This window comes from Cryptotermes secundus, unplaced genomic scaffold (genome assembly GCF_002891405.2).
Source record: "Cryptotermes secundus unplaced genomic scaffold, Csec_1.0 scaffold321, whole genome shotgun sequence".
Taxonomy (NCBI): Eukaryota; Metazoa; Arthropoda; class Insecta; order Blattodea; family Kalotermitidae; genus Cryptotermes; species Cryptotermes secundus.
The window spans coordinates 944,217-960,670 of record NW_019721009.1 but is presented as its reverse complement, the minus strand read 5'-3'; the positions used below and the strand labels follow the sequence as shown (position 1 = coordinate 960,670).

The window sequence follows — 16,454 nt, the reverse complement described above, 5'->3', positions numbered from 1 at the left end:
ATTTTATGGAACCCGAAGGTTGATTACCGTGTTCACAAGAGTCCCCCACTGGTCCCTGTCCTGAGCCATATAAATCCAATCATCCATACCATCCCATCATATCTCTCTAAGACTTGTGGCTTGGGAGTGGGGCTTAGAACTCCTCACCGTAAAAAATAACTTTGTTACAAAAATGCACACAAAGTCTGTTCCGGTCACAGGGATTAAAACTGCTGTTGATTCAGTTCTTGCGTTCTTATTCTTTTGGGGCGTTTGCGATTTCGCCGACGTTTTGGCGGCACACGATGCAACAACCCAAGAATAGAATCAACGTCAGTAATTAACCACAGTGAAAGACTAAAATCTGTAATTAAAACTGTTTTTTAGATTAATCTAGGAAGTTTACTGCTCCTTGCACCATCCGGTTTATGCAGATATAGCAACTTCCGGGCTCTTGTTTCAGCCGCTTCTCCACCGCTAAACTTCCTCCAGCTTGCTAGTTTTTCCAAGAAGAAATGTAACTGAAAGACATTTTTGTGTACGGTACAAACTGAGAAATGTGTTTGTATGTGTACGTGCGTGTGAGTCGGTTTTTAGGAGCGTTAGCAGACAGACCTTTCTCTTGAGACAGTTGAATCTGGTTGACTCTTAGCATCCTGTTATTTAGAGACAAATTTTTCCGTTATGCCTACACTATTGTGGCATATAAACCCGTTACTAGGCAACGACCGCGAAATAAGTAGCTATACAACAGCCGTTGCTAGATAAATGCCTCTGTAAAGAGAGCTGTTCCTAGGTAATGGCCGTAAGAGCCGCACACACAACAATGGGGAGCTGTTGGGAGCGGTGTTTTCAGAGAGATCCGTTCAGAGGCTATACAACGAGGAGCATCTGCGTGTGGAGGCGGGGTCGAATATCTCCACCGTGACCCTGCGAGTCGTAGGAGGCGACGAAAAAAGTCTCAAATCTCAGACGGTAAAATTTGGTCTCGAGTCCCAAGGGACTCAGACCCGAGAAAGACTGCAGAGACAGGGGCCAGCAGCACATGCAAAAGGCAGACCCGTCCTCTCGTTAGAGAGGGCGCATCACAAATCAAGACAGTAACTGTTAAAGGTAATAAATATCTGGTCATGAGCCCCAGATGGACTTGGATTACGAGAAGACTTTGAGATGGCCACCAGTCTGGGAGTTAGTCAGCTGGACCAATGAGTGAGTTTCGAGATAGCCGCCAGCCAGTAAGAAGGTAAACACGGAAGCTCAGGGAGCTAGGGCGTTGAAGCCGTTACCAGGCGATAAAGAGTGAAGATACAACAGACTGAAAAGACTTTGTGGTTGCTACAGTGAATTGTAGAGTGTGTGAAATTACGATAGCGCTATAATTACGATCTGTAAGTGTACAATATATCCAATTACCAATCCGAACTGCTTCTGTCACTCTATCATGTGACACTATTATCATTTTTCTAGCTAAATTTTTGTGTGCTTGTACATCTCACATGCTAATGCGTTCTACATATTCTGCCTCCCTCATATTTATTGTTTTAATCATCCTAATAATAACTAGCATTGAGCATAAATTTTTAAGCCCCTCATTATGGAAGTTAAATGATGCTACATGTATTTATGAGAGACATTCATTTTGGAACAAATCTTTGTTTACCGCAACAAGTTTATTTGCGAGAATCATTGACAGTCTTATTGAAGATACAGATTATCTTTATGATAGTGGCAAAGAACAGAGGGTGTAGGCCTTTGTTATAATCTCGAACAAAGGACGAAGTAAGTCCAGAGGATGAGCGTTTATCTCCCGTGACACTTTTCCACTCAGTAAATATGTGAGTAACTGGCATAACGCTCTCTTTTTCAGCACAAGATGTTCAGACACAAACAAGGAAAGAATAAATTAAATAAAACGGAATATAGAACATCAAAGAGGAAGGAAAATGAAAGAAGAACAGAGAAAAAGATGCCACGGTAGACCTACCTACAGGAGCAGAGTAATAAATACTTTATACAATCAAGTTTCGCACATTAATAGGCGTATAATTGAATTTGGAGTCGAAAGCAACCCGATTAAATTTAAATAATTTACAGGGTGGAAGCCTTGTTGGCATGAAGATGCATGTCTGTGTGCTGGGCTCTTTTGGTCTGCAGGTCCCCCTGGGATAAGAGGCTCAGCAATGAGGGGGAACAAGGGGAGGAAGAGAACAGTATGGTTGGGGCATGACACACAGGGCTAGATTAAGGGAGCGGATGAAGATGTCACTCGACGAACAGACTGGTAATTTCTGTGCTCACTACTTCTTTTTGTTTTTTCTTTTTAACACTTCAGCAATTTACTCAAAACAATCTAAAAACGGAAAGAAGAAAAGTGTGAACCTTATTAAATAAAGAAAAGGTGAAACAGGACTTTTACCTATTTTCGTGTTTAATGTTCCTTCCACTACGGTTTGAGGACAGTGTTTCGGGGTGGGAGGGGATGAGCTTTTAAAACATTAATTCAGAAAGCTTTTAGAGACAAGTCCCTCAGCGTAACTGTATGACAGACGGGACTGGGAAGAAAGCTATAAATAAGGAACACAGGGTTTAGACGTGCAGCTGCCAAGGAAAACAGGGGTTGCCACAATGCACTAGTATACAATGACATTGTGGGTAGTCACAACATGTAGAATTGCATATGGATAACAATACATTGAATGAATCTACGTAAAACCACCGCACAGTGTAGAACACATCGTACACATCGAACGCGTACACGGCCAGACAAGAAACATACGCCACATTGAAAGTTTTATATATAGGATACACAGTGTGCGAATACCATACCAAATACACACATACCATCAAACTTGTACATCACTGAAAACTTGTCTTTGGGCCTCATATACCGGGCTTATTACCTAGAATTTCTGCAACAAGACCTATGCAATATACATGCCCAATTCTACCCTGTAGCAGGATATCCCATTAAAATAAAATACTGTAGTTGGCATACAGATCCATAACTCTACATATATTTGTTAATACCTTTTATACTCCTAACATACCTTTAATATGTTTTAATAATATTTCAACATTTTATATATAGTACACTTTTATTCTATTTTTATTTTTTATTCTTAATCATGTACGTATCGTATTTGCTATTTTAACTATACACTAATATGAGGCAAAGTTTTTATGTTAATATTTAATACGACGCGTTGCATCGATAAGGACCCATATCGGTACTTCAATAACTATACGTATTCCTACCTGATGATGGTCATGTATGACCGAAATATGTCGCAGTAAATAAAGATCTAATGTAATACTGAAATATTTGTTCTGTTGACGGTAGCATAGTTCCTACATCTTATATATAAGGTAGGCAGTCTGCAAATCAATTTTTTAACGAAGTTAATGAAATCAAATTGAAATTACTAGAAGGTCAATATTAATTTCTATTTTTTTAACACTACATGTTTAAATTCCGTAATTTATTTGCGAATCGCATGATGATCAATTCCGTTGAAATATAAGGCAATAAAGTATACAAATTTTTACCTTTTGTTAATTTTTAATCCATTTTATTAACTTTATTAACAAATTGTTTTGTAGATGACAATCTTATATCTCGGGCACATAATTCTTCTCTGAACTTATTATTTCGTTGAGAAAATTATAGTTCTGTTTCCAATCTAGAAACCAAATTACTGAAATTACTGTGTCATGCATTCGGTTTTTAACAGCTATTTTTTTAAATGTAATTTACACTTTCAAATTATCTACTTTTCTTCGCTATAATAAAATTATGACTATATAAATATCTCCTGTAATTCAACTACCACTTTCTAAATCACATAACGTACAAGAGGTGTAATATAAACCCGCCTAGGCCAATTATCAAAGATCAGTGTCAAAGAAGGTGCACCTGCCAGGTGAGTGGTGACGAAACTCTGTATCCATTATGGAGTACTAGTAGAAGCGACGAGGTCCATCATAGCAGCGGTAACACCTGCATTCACCGAAGTGAGAAATATTCAGCCCAAGAATTATCATTTTCTTCGATCACCAAGTACATTACCTGTGTGACTGTTGTAGTTTTGGGCGTCTAATGAGATCCTCAAAGTGCATTGTTTCCGACAGACTGGACATAAATGGGTTTGCCTGAAGACTATGCAATTTTACATAAAATCGAGGTAGCCTTTCAGAATTACGACATGAATTAATTGCTTAAGATAATTTTATAAGACAGGCATAAATAGTCGTCTGGCAACGGCCTTGTATCCGGTCACGGTAGTCGAGCGGTCTAAGGTATGCACTGTCTTCGCTTACAGGGCATGGTTGTTTAGTTTGTGTGTGTGCGTTTTGCTGTGTTTGTGTACAGATAAAGGCCTTGCGACGAGCTGATCACCCGCCCAAGGAGTCCTACAGAATGTCTAAGATTTAGAAAAACCGAAGTGAACGGAGAAGTTCATGGAGGTAGGCCTAGGCCCACTGGGGCTGTAGTGCCAATTAAAAAAAACGGCCTTGTGACGAGGTCCTATTGGTCTCATTACCTAATATGTGTCGAATTAAAATGGACAGATAAACCAGAATGTGAAGTATAGAATTGAGCATAAACCTATAATTTAAATACTTGCAGACTTATTTTTGTAGAACTGTTGTAGATGGGAAAGCCAGAAGGAAAGAGACTACTTTGAAGACCAATACGTAGGTGGTTGGACAATGCCAAAATGGATCCTAGAGTGATAGGATTGGGTGGTATGGACTGGATTGAACTGGTTCAGGATAGGGACCAGTTGAGGGCTCCTGTGAACACGGCAATGAAGTTTCGGGTTCCATAAAATTTGGGAGTTTCTTGAGTAGCTGCACAACCGGCGGCTTCTCAAGGAGGGTTCAGTTCCTCGAAGTTAGTTTTAGTTAGATGAAATTTAACAACAGAATGAATGTTACATTTCAGTTTCTCACCGCTATGAAATGAAGTTTATGGTCTTCTAGGAGGTGACACTGTATAATTTTGTAGATATGTACATATGTAGATATGTACTAGTAGTTGGGCACTTATCTGCCAAAATAGATGGGTCACACATTCTAAGAGAACGTTACCTTGACAAAGTACATATTACCAATTAATATATTTTTTGTGACTAAACCTTGTACAAAGAACTTACTACACATGCGTGACTTTTTTAATGGCTCTGCTTAATATAACTTCCGTAAATTGTTACAGGTGACTCAATAACCTATTCTTATTTTGAATCTTGAAATTCAAATTTTAAATTGACATTTTTGAAATGCGATATCTCAAGAGCAATGTCAAACATTGTCTCAGTTTGTTTACTGAATATTACTAGGGAGAGTCAACAAATAGGGTACAAACGGAAGTAAAACAGCTGTAATGGATGTACGAGTAATAGGTTTCCTATGTGTATCACTAGGTAGCAGCACAGTCCAGCTTCATGACAGTCTAGGTAACAGACGTAAATGCTCATGTTCAGAGGCTGGTTTCGGTAGTCAAAATGACGCCCATGCTTGAGGATTATAATACCGAAGAGCATCGATCTCTTGTCTGTTTTCTGTGGGTTAAGAATTCAATGCAAAGGATATTATAAAGAAATGCTTCCTCTTTACGGTGAGAAGTGTTTGTCGTGTAAAGTCGTTCACAATGGGCCAAGAGAAATCATCTTTCTGTCAGAGGTTTTGCTGATGAGGAAGTGGTTGAAATAGAGATGTAGGTGTGGCTGCTACATCAGTCAAAATGAAATATGCTGCGGTTTCTGACACTGGTAAAGTGATGGGACAATTGTATCAACGTTGGTGGAGGACATGCTGAGAAATAAATGTCTTTTTCCAGTTTCGACTATCATATGTTGTACGTTTTATAACCATTTGTGACCTATTTACTGACTCTCCCTCGTATTTTGGGCTTAGACCCTTGAATATCGTGTAATGTATGACTTTAGAGCTTCTATTTTACTGTATGTAATATTGTCAACAATGCGCCAAATGGCCAATAAGGATATCAGATTTCTAGAAGTGTTCTCTGGGTCTGATCATTTTGTAACAAGGCAGATGTCCAAACTAATTCAGTTCTGTAAGAATAGAACTGAGCATGACCACGGTTACTTATTGTGGCTTCATCATGCAGCCCTCAATATACAGACAGGCGGTTGAATACTCTATATTTGTATTCCCACTTTACTCTATCAAGTGTCACTGAGGTTTCTTCGATTTTTATTCATGTATAAACTTGCAGGACGATGTGAACATATAACGTTATGATACTGGAAATTTAATGATGAACCAGCACTAGACGACTTCAATTTACCTGTTACAAAATAGTGTTAACCTCTATAACCAGTTGCACCCAGCGTTAACATAAGCCTTTCTAGCAGATCTTCAAATGTTAATTATTAAATGTCAGTACATTTCATTTGTTTGTTCATATATTTCATTGCAGATGTAGTTAAAAATCTCGTTTGTCTCAAATAAAGCACTTGATGAGCCAAATGAACTGTAACATTCGTGAGGTGGACATCTCTCAATTTGTATATACAGACCGTTAGGTGGTGACATCCTCGAGAACTCCTTGCATCTGGTCAGGACCGGAAACACACCTAAGCGTTGTATACATTCCGTTGATAAATCAGTCGGTGTAGTGACGAGCTATGAGCTTGATGGCCAGGATTTGATTTCCTGTAAAGAAAAGGGATTTTTCGCTAGTGATAAGCTATGAGCTGGATGGCCGGGATTTGATTTCCTGTAAGGACAAGAGATTTTTCGCTACTCCACAGAGTTTAGACAAACTATGGGTCCCACCAAGTCTTTTATCCGATTTGAACTTAGGGGATCTTTCCAAGAGGGTTAAGAGGCAGAGGCGTGAAACTGATCACTCACCTCCATCTAGTGCCGAAGTCGAAACTACATTCACTGATCTATATGCTTAAATGGCGTAGTACTAATTTATTAAGCACAGGGGTAACTTTACCTTTTACCCTATGGGTTATAAAACTGATGATCGTTTATTTAATACGAAACTGATAGTGGAATGAAACATTAGTGATATATCAAAATCACTCTACTTTCTAAACATTTTATTAAATCTCCAAAGACATAATGCAAATTATAAAAACCATCCAAATTTGTGTAGCATTTTTTATTATCATGACGGTGGAAGTCCATACTGTCGTCCTCCAATTAATGAAACCATTTTCACTATACAGTGGACTTAATCAAGAATACTGTGACGTATAAACCCATTGTTTGGCAACGTCTCAGTTAACATATTCCCACGGAAACGTAGGCCCGCAAAAATATGACTTCCATTGCTAGGAAACGGATTACTGAGCAAGCTTTCTCAACAATAGAGAGGCTATGTTTTCTGCGTGGTGCATGCTGAGGGCTTAAGAGGGACAAAGAATGTCTTTTGAGTGAGCTGTCGAGAATTGGGTTGAGTTTTGCATTAGAGTCGAGTTTCGGGACACCAGCCTGCCAGGATATGACGAATTCAGTTGAGTCAAGTCTTCGGAATCGGCAGTTACAGAATAATGGCAAGAAATAAATTAGGCTGCGAAATGACGATTTCATTTGTGATTTGAAGTGATAGTGAGACTGTTATAAATTTGTTGCCAGGATACGACTAGTGAAGAATGAGTATCCTAGTGCGTGTGTAACGGTGAACTGTAAAGTGCTGAAATAGCGATAGAGCTGCATTGCCTCTAGTCCCAAGTTATGTTAATAAGGTGTCAATAAATCCGGTGAATCAATTCAGGACACGTCTATAGTCACTAATACACGTGACAACGCCTTAATACACGTGCAAGTATGAATCGTGTATTATTAATGTTCAACAATTCCATACTCTTCGCAGAGGAGGTTCAATAGGCGACGTCTTTTACAAAGGTTCATAATAAGAAGTCAGGCGAAATAGGAGGACATGAGTATTTCGTATTCATGACCAAACAATTGATCATTTTAATAATATTAAGCAGTAAGTTTTGTTGTTGGATCAGTAAACTGCCTTGTGGAAAACAGACAGAAATGTGTGACAATTACAAAGCCTAATAATGTGGCTGTATATTTCATATTAATATAGAGTTACGATAGAAGTTTCAATAGAAGTATGAGAACAGTGTATGCAGTTGTTTAGCAAGTTTTAAAATCTCGCTCTATTTGTATCCTTATGACATAAATGGCTGTGAGCCCTGTGAATGGGACAACCCTGTTCTGCATACACTTGTCTCACAATAAGGAGAAACAGGCATAAGGCTAAATTCTATGTCCCGAAGGAAATTAAAAGTGTTATCATACAATTGTTGAGACGAGACTTTGCCGCGCTTCTATGTGTGAACGTGTGTTGTAATGAGTCCGATATGAAGCTGCTTCTGCTGTTGCAGCCGCTGGTGACGTCACAGTCAAAATGTACGAATTTCGTAGCGCTATATATCGCAATTCCCTTGTTCGAGGATAAAAAGGGAATAAGTAAAGAATATATATCTTATATAAACTTTCCCCAAAGGTATATTAATTTAATGATTTAAATTAATATCACAACTTAGAGGATTAGATGGGCAGGCATGTGGCACGAATGGAGCGAGAAGATGTATGCATATAAGATATTGGTGGGAAAGCCAGAAGAGACCAATAAGAAGACTAAGATATTAAGTGGGTGGACAATATTAGAGAGATAGGATAAGATGGTATGGACTGGATAGATCTGGCTCAGGATAGGGACCAGTAGAGGGCTCTTGTGAACACAGTAATGAACCTTCTGGTTTCATAAAATTCTGGGAAATTCTTGAGTAGCTGCACAACTGGCGGCTTCTGAGGAAGGGCTCTGGTCCCTGCTGGGGACTCGAACTCCGACCTCTCGGTCGTCTAGCCCGTAAGTAATTCCTACACCGACTACGCTATCCTAGATCACTGAATTTTTAAGAGGAACGAACTACAGTAGAACTTGGTTATAACGTCATCAAAGGAACCTAAAAATAGTGTCGTTATAAACGAATGCCGTTGTAACCGAAATGGGCACTTCCACAGTAGCCTTATGTTAGTCACGTAAAAATCTACCAAAAACCGAGTTAAAATGTTGCATTTTTTAGTGAAATACGTAGTTAAGTACAGACTAACGTAACATTAACGTGGAATTGCCCAAATGTGTAATATCAAAGACATATTACAGCGCTTTTCACTGACAATACACACAATATTTCACGAATCACTTTAACTTTCTCTTCAATGCTTAAAACTTTCCTTTTCATTGCCATGTTTTCGCTACTGCACTTCTCTGGGTTTAGGCAGGAACACTATAGGGTAAGTAGACAATGTGAGGTCCTGTTAGACGAGATTCTAGGAAAGGAATGCAGTTAACAACCTGCCGCGTCCTCTTGCACTATTCACGCAGTCCCACCCCACACCCTTGTTTTCGCATAAAACCCACGCTCCTCTTGCAGCCCGCGGTCGTATTCTTCCAGGACAGTCACGTCAGCAAGTAGAGAAAGTGAGGGTGGGCAGACACATCGAACTTTCCCACGATATCAGAGAAATTCAGGAATGAAAATGACGTTACATACGAGGTTGATGCATTTGTGCATGTCGTACTAAGCAAGGTATAAAAACAGTTGCTTTATGAGGAATTAGTTCGTACCATTGAATATTTGACGCAATAGACAATGTGTCGCAGAAACCGATGTTGCTATAACCAAGTTTTACTGTATTATTATATCAGAGTCCTCTAACGGGATCTTTGTCAAATGCAACCTTTTCGAGAACTGATGCGCCGTACTACACCACGTATTGTTGCTGCATGACCGTCTTCTGAAGGTGCAGTTCGGTGACGTTGCGAGACATCTTTAAGTGGCTCCTCAGAATGGTCGAACTATTTAAAAGTGTTTAATCAGCATAAGAAAAGTAATTATGTATACTCAGATGGTGAATTCTTACGTATTGTATTTTAACTTATTACAAAAATTTGAAATTATATTACTTAATCGTCAAGGAGGATAAGAGAGATAAAGCATGTAGCACGCATGGGGGAGGAGAGGAACGCATATAGGATTTTAGTGGGAAAGACAGAAGGAAAGAGACCACTAGGAAGACATAGTTGTAGGTGGTAGGATAATATTAAAATAGATATTACAGAGACTATGCTGCACTATGCTGCAAGCCTAAAGGTTGCGGGATAGATTCCCGATGATGTCACTGAATTTTTCAAATGACCTAGTCCTTTCATCCGTAATATTTCCTTCGGGTAAAGGGCAGCGGGCGCGTGAGGCTGACAACCTAACCGCCATCTGTGAGCCGATGGTCTAGAAAATGTGGGAATCTCGACATCTCATAAATCTATGGGACTCCACGGCTTGTTGCAGGGATAAATTTACTTTTTTTACCCATTTTTATAGACATTAGGGAGATAGGATGGGGTGGTATGGGCGGGCTTGATCTGGTTTGGGATAGGAATCAGTGGAGGCTCTTGTGAACAGGGTAAATAAACCTTTGGGTTTCATACAATATCTGGAAATTCTTGAATAGCTGCACAACTGACGGCTTCTGAAGAAGGGAGTCCGTTAGTTAGTCATTTAGGCAATACTAAGCATTCGCATACTTCACATTAGTAAAGAATTTGACATAAAAGTTCATGACACTCGTAAATTAAAGAATACATATTGGCTGCAAAGAATCTGCCTGATAAAATATGATACATTTGTTTAGAATGAAAAGACAGGTTCTATTTAACAGCTACTACTCCACACAGAAGCAGTTCTGAGATGTGATGCCGCGTAGTGTGACAGAAATTTAACGACGTTTCGGAGAAATATACTATCTCCATTTTCAGGATCAAAGAGAAAGCTGAGCAAAAATACAATCAGCAAGCACAGTTCTCTGCTTCCTGCCTCGGCTTACACTTCGATTCTGAAGATGGAGGCAGAATGTCTCTTCGAAGCAGAATACACGGCGTCACATACCAGATGATAGAATCTTCATTTCCACCATCATGACTACCTCAGATATATGAAGAGGCAGTGTCTGCTTTAGAAATCCCTGGAGCAGACCGCTACATTACAGAGCATGATCGTTCGTAGGGAACGTTCCCTTTAACCAGAGTAAGGTGAACATAAAATAGTTATTAGTGAACCTGAAATACCCTCATAACCATTAATATCGAGCTGTAGTTTTGAAAAGACGATGCAGTTGGCTGTCACAACTTTGTAAATAAGCGGTTCTCAAGCCCTTAACAATTTTTTACGCTTGAAACAGAGCCGCAGTTCTACTATACATTATCTGCATGACGCTGATGTATCTGGAGTTCCAGTTACTGGGGTGTGTTCCCGAACTGACATGCAGTTGACCTGCACTTAAATTGGAAAATTAAATTAAAAAGATGTCCCTGTCCCTTACTGGGTGGATGTGCGAGCCATTCGTTATGGAGACAGGAAATAGAGATATGTCAGTTCTCACTTACAATAGCTACGACAGCAGGACACCTCAATTGTTCGCACTTCCTACACCTTGCGTACGGTATAGGGTGACCAATAATTTTCTTCAGGAGTGTCTTACATATAGACAACTTGCCATATTGAAGGTAAAGTTTTCTTAATGCTTAATTACTTCAGCACTATACCATGAAGACGTACCGGGAGGGGAGATGAGGTATAACTCGGCCATTTTGACATAGGCACTAGACAGCGGTAGTGGTCAGATTCACCATCCCGCAGTTTTACCCCCGGAAAATCTCCCAGTACTCGTTCGATTGGAGGCTGGATGGGCCTGGGGGTTGGTCTCGACAATGTTGAGTTGAGGAAAAGCTGTGTTCCTTGCTGGGAATCGAACTCCGGCCGCCCAGCCCATAAGACAATGACAACCTAAGCAACGACACAGAAGCAGCAGTTTCCACATCTATATTTCTTAACACCTGATGATGACCACGTTGGTCGAAACATGTAGTGTAAAACTTTAAAGTGAATAGCTTTTAATGAACTTTATTGAACATCACTGTTGCGCATGAAACGGTGGAACTAACTGATACTGAGCTGACCAGGCCTTTAAAGGTAAAATATAAAGTTATCCCTGTGCTCAACGAATTAAGCACTACGCCATGAAGGCGTATGGGGGAGTGGATATATAGATCCACATTTTCTTGACCTAGACACTAGCTGGAGGTCAGTGGTCAGCTTCACGTCCCGGCCGCTTTACCCAGGAGAAACAGCCCCCAGTATCAATTGGATAGGAGGTTGGGTGGACCTCAGGGAATGTCTGGACTATTTGGAAAGGAGAAAATTTTTCATCCTACTGGGACTCGAACTCTGATCTCTCAGTCGTCCAGCACGTAGCCAGTCGCTATACCGACTACGCTACTCCAGCTCCAACCTATAGGCTATGATAATTTATTTATCAGCATTTTCTTTAAAAGTGATATAAGTAATTTAGAGCGCATGGGGTGCGCTGCTCACACAACAGTGAAGACTGAATTGGAAAGACTCCTGAAGAAAACATTCATGACCTAAATTAAGATTCTCTGCAGGCCTTCGTATGAGGAGACTTAGTGAAACACCGGAAGTCTCAGTTACGACAATCGGTGCCTTCCGTCCGGAAATGGTTGTAATGGTGAATGTGAGACTGTGGCTAATATTCTTACTGAAGAAGGTGACATACATTCATAAGCATCCTGTAGATAATACGGTGCCATTATCGCTGTAGTCCATTGCATTTTGTTTGGACATAACAATTACTCGTACAAATTACTTCCTGCAGAGGCCAACAAATCAAGATCTCTCTTATTCAAAGCTAAGACGTCAAAATATTTGTTACCTCAAGCCTGAGACCTCGCCAAACATTTGGTGTGTTTGCAGGTTTGTCTGCTCCGCTCCTCAACAACAGGACTCGTTTTTAAGATAAGGATCTTGAGGGTTCTGAGGCAGCATAGTTTTCTTCAGGCAGTTACCAAAGTTTCGAAGAAATCTGCTGCCTCAAAATTCAGGGCTCGGAGCATTTTTTTTTTAATTCTTTGAATGATGTTTCTAGCCTACTTGCATAACTTTTACTTACTCATGGAGCTGAGCCCTTCTCGAGGAGCCACCAAATCTGCAGCTACTCAAGAATTTCCCAGCATTTTATGGAACCCGAATATTCATTACCATGTTCACAAGAGACACCACTGGTCGCCATCCTGAGTCAGATCAATCCAATCCGTACCATCCCATTCTATCTCTCTAAGATCCATTTTAATATTGTCCCCCATCTTATTCTTCGTCTTCCCAGTGGTCTCTTTCCTTCTGGCTTTCCCTCCAATATTCTATATGCATTTCTATTCTCCCCCATTTGTGCTACATGCCCTGCCCACCTCACCCTCCTTGACTTATCATTCTAATTACATATGGAGTTATGAAGCTCCTCATTATGCAGTTTCCTCCAACCTCCTGTGATTTCATCTCTTTTTTGTCCAAATATTCTCCTCAACACCCTGTTCTCAAACACCCTCATTTATGTTCCTCCCTTAATGTCAGAGACCAAGTTTCACACCCATACAGAACCACAGGCAAAATTATAGTACTGCGATGTGGAAAGCAAATGGAAAAACTACCACATTATCACTTTTCCTGTATAGTCTCTTTCCAAAAACAGAAGATCACATTAAGTGGAGGAACTGTTTTGGAAGAGACTGTGGACTTTTCATCTGACAGATTACTGATGAATGAATGAATATTCTAGTTTTCATGTTTTTGGACAACAGACTAGAAGACAAAAGCTTCTGGACTGAATGGTAGCAAGCATTACCCGAGTGTTTCGATCTGTTATCGTTGTTCCCAAATATCTGAACTGTGCCACATTTTCAAAACATCTGTTTCCTCTCTTTACGTCATGATTTTGCCCCGCATTTTGGTGACGAGACAGTAACATATACTTAGTTTTCTCTGTGTTTACTTCTAGACCAACCTCTTTACTTGCGTCAATTAAAGTTTGTGTGTTTTTCTTTATGGTATCTACATTATCACCCAGTAGATTCACATCATCGGCGTAGACCAACAGCTGAAGCGTCCTATTCAATTTCAGTACCACCTGGTTTTCCTGAACCTTCCTAATTGCATATTCCAAAGCAAAGTTGAAAAGGAGTGGTGATAAAGCATCTCCTTGTTTTAGATCATTCTAGATAGGAAATCTATCAGACAAATGTTTACCTACACGGACTTTACTATACGTTTCTTCTAAACATATTTTAATCAACGTAACTAGTTTCATGGGTATCCCAAACTCTATCAGAATATTGCACAATACTTCCTCCTAACTGAATCGCAGGCTTTCTTGAAGTCTATGAATAGCTGATGTACTGTCTCATCGTACTCCCATTTCTCCTCCAATATCTGACGAATGCAAAGATCTGATCTGTAGTTGATCTGTTACGCCGAAATCCACACTTATGATCCCAAATAATTTCATCTATATATGAACTTAACCTTGAGAGAAGATTACTGGATAAAATTTATATCAGTTTGATAGCAGTGATATACCCCGATAATTACTGCAGTCAATTTTATCACGGCTAGGGTAAAAAATTACTGCGGCAGTAAATATATAGGCAAAAATAGAATTTTTGGACGCGTCGTTTTCAATGCGGTCCGTGTCGTATCAAGAAAAGTAGGCGATTAGTTGTTCCAGGAATTCTTGTTACGGAGAACCTAAAGGGTTCTGACGATGGTGTTATAAAACTCGGAATTACTGGGTTTTCGGTCTTTGCATATCGTCCGGTATTCTAAAAAATAGAAAACATAATGTTTCGGAAACTGGATCTATTTCCGTCTTCAGGTGAGTGGGAGAGACACCATTGACTGAGGTTAGATCTTTCTAAGGGACCCAAAAGTGTAGGTCCAAGAGTCCTACCGTCTGTGTAAAAAAGATTACAAAACTGAAGGAGAGGCCAGGGTTCAACAGAGGACTGTAGAGACATTCACGTTAGAATGAATGAAAAGGTTAACATGTTCCTACGCTCAACTAATGAAGTACTACATCATGGAGGCGTATGGGCGAGTGGATGTATAGATCCACGTTTTCTTGACCATGACACTATTTGGAGGTGAGTGGCCATTTTCATGCCCCGGTCTCTTCACCCAGGGGAAAGAGCCCAGAGTACCCATTGTATAGGAGGCTGGGTGGGCCCCAGAACAAGTCCGGAAGACACGGAGAAAATTCTTGCCCCTTCCAGGAGTCGAACTCCGAGCCCTCCGTCATCCAGCCTGTAGCCAGTCCCTATACCGACTGCGCAATCCCGGCTCCTGTTCGCTAGAGTAAAAAGTAAAAAAGTAAAGCTATCCTTGTAACAGGCCGTGAAGGCCCATAGGGTTGTGAGACGTCGAGGCTTCCACAATATCTAGACAATCGGCTCAAACATGGCGGTAAGGTTTTCAGCCTTACGCGCCGGCCGCGCTTTACTCCCCAGGAAAATTATTTAATTAATTCCTGGTACTCATTTCTGTTAGAGGCTGAGCCGACCCCAGGGCCATAGTGCGGCTGGAAGGATTAGGTAAATTGAAAAAAATCCAATGTCCTCATCGCGACTTGAACCAGCGACCTTTCGGCTTGTAGCATAGTTCTTCAACTAACTACGCTACCTCGTGCCCCCCCCCCTTTTCACTACAGTATATTTTTTAGTTTCTTGAAGTGGGGTGAGACTGAGTCCACTTGATATTTCGGCCACTATATTGGTACCAGGCACGGTGGAATGAGAATTGGCAGGGGAAGCCGGAGTGCTTGCGAGAAAACGTGTTCTGACAACATTTTGTCGACCACAAATCCCACATGACCTAACCTGGCCGCAGCTGTGGGAAGCCTGAGCTATGGCTCGGCCTCTCTGGTGCAGTATCTTCATTATCTAGAGCAAATGATTCCTGATATTATAAGCGTCATTTTGCTTCAGCGTCTTGCATGACTGTACATGTGAAATACCTGTACTTCAGCAGAGAATATACTCACTTGACTTTCATGTGCCAGTCACACTGGCCGCGTGGTCTAAGGCATAAAATGTCTTCCCTGGGACCCTGGGTTCGAATCTCACGCTAGCCATAGATGTCTGTCCGCGTTTCTTCTTTGTTTGTGTTGTCCTATGCAGGCAGTTGCCTTGCGACAGGGCTTATCCCCCGTCCAGGGATCCCTACCAAATGTCTATAAGATGAATAATTCCACATTAATTCTAATGAGAAACAGGCCAGAGGGCCTAATACGAGAGGCAGAAGAAGAAATGTGTTATGCAGGGTGGAGGATATTGAATCAACAATTCGTGTAGGGTTGATTTACTTTCACAACACAGCTATGCACCAGCATGCCATGTCCCGTCCACTATACAAAATATTCTTCCCAAACACAGTTACGCTCCAAATTACCTATTGTATATATACGCCCTTTCTCCGACACACTAAACCACTACTTTATTACAGGTCACCTCCTCATTTTAACATTTGTAACAATTTAAACATACACTATAATGTTTTTTCCCTCAATAT

General features: G+C 40.4%; 1 long non-coding RNA gene across 1 annotated transcript in view; it reads right to left on the bottom strand.

Moving 5' to 3' along the window:
• LOC111875059 overlaps positions 1-16,454 on the bottom strand; it is a 707,234-nt gene that overhangs the window by 31,947 nt on the left and 658,833 nt on the right. The window contains exon 5 of the long non-coding RNA XR_002844658.2: positions 6,525-6,660. This is a non-coding gene — a long non-coding RNA (uncharacterized LOC111875059). The remainder of the gene's footprint in view (positions 1-6,524; positions 6,661-16,454) is intronic.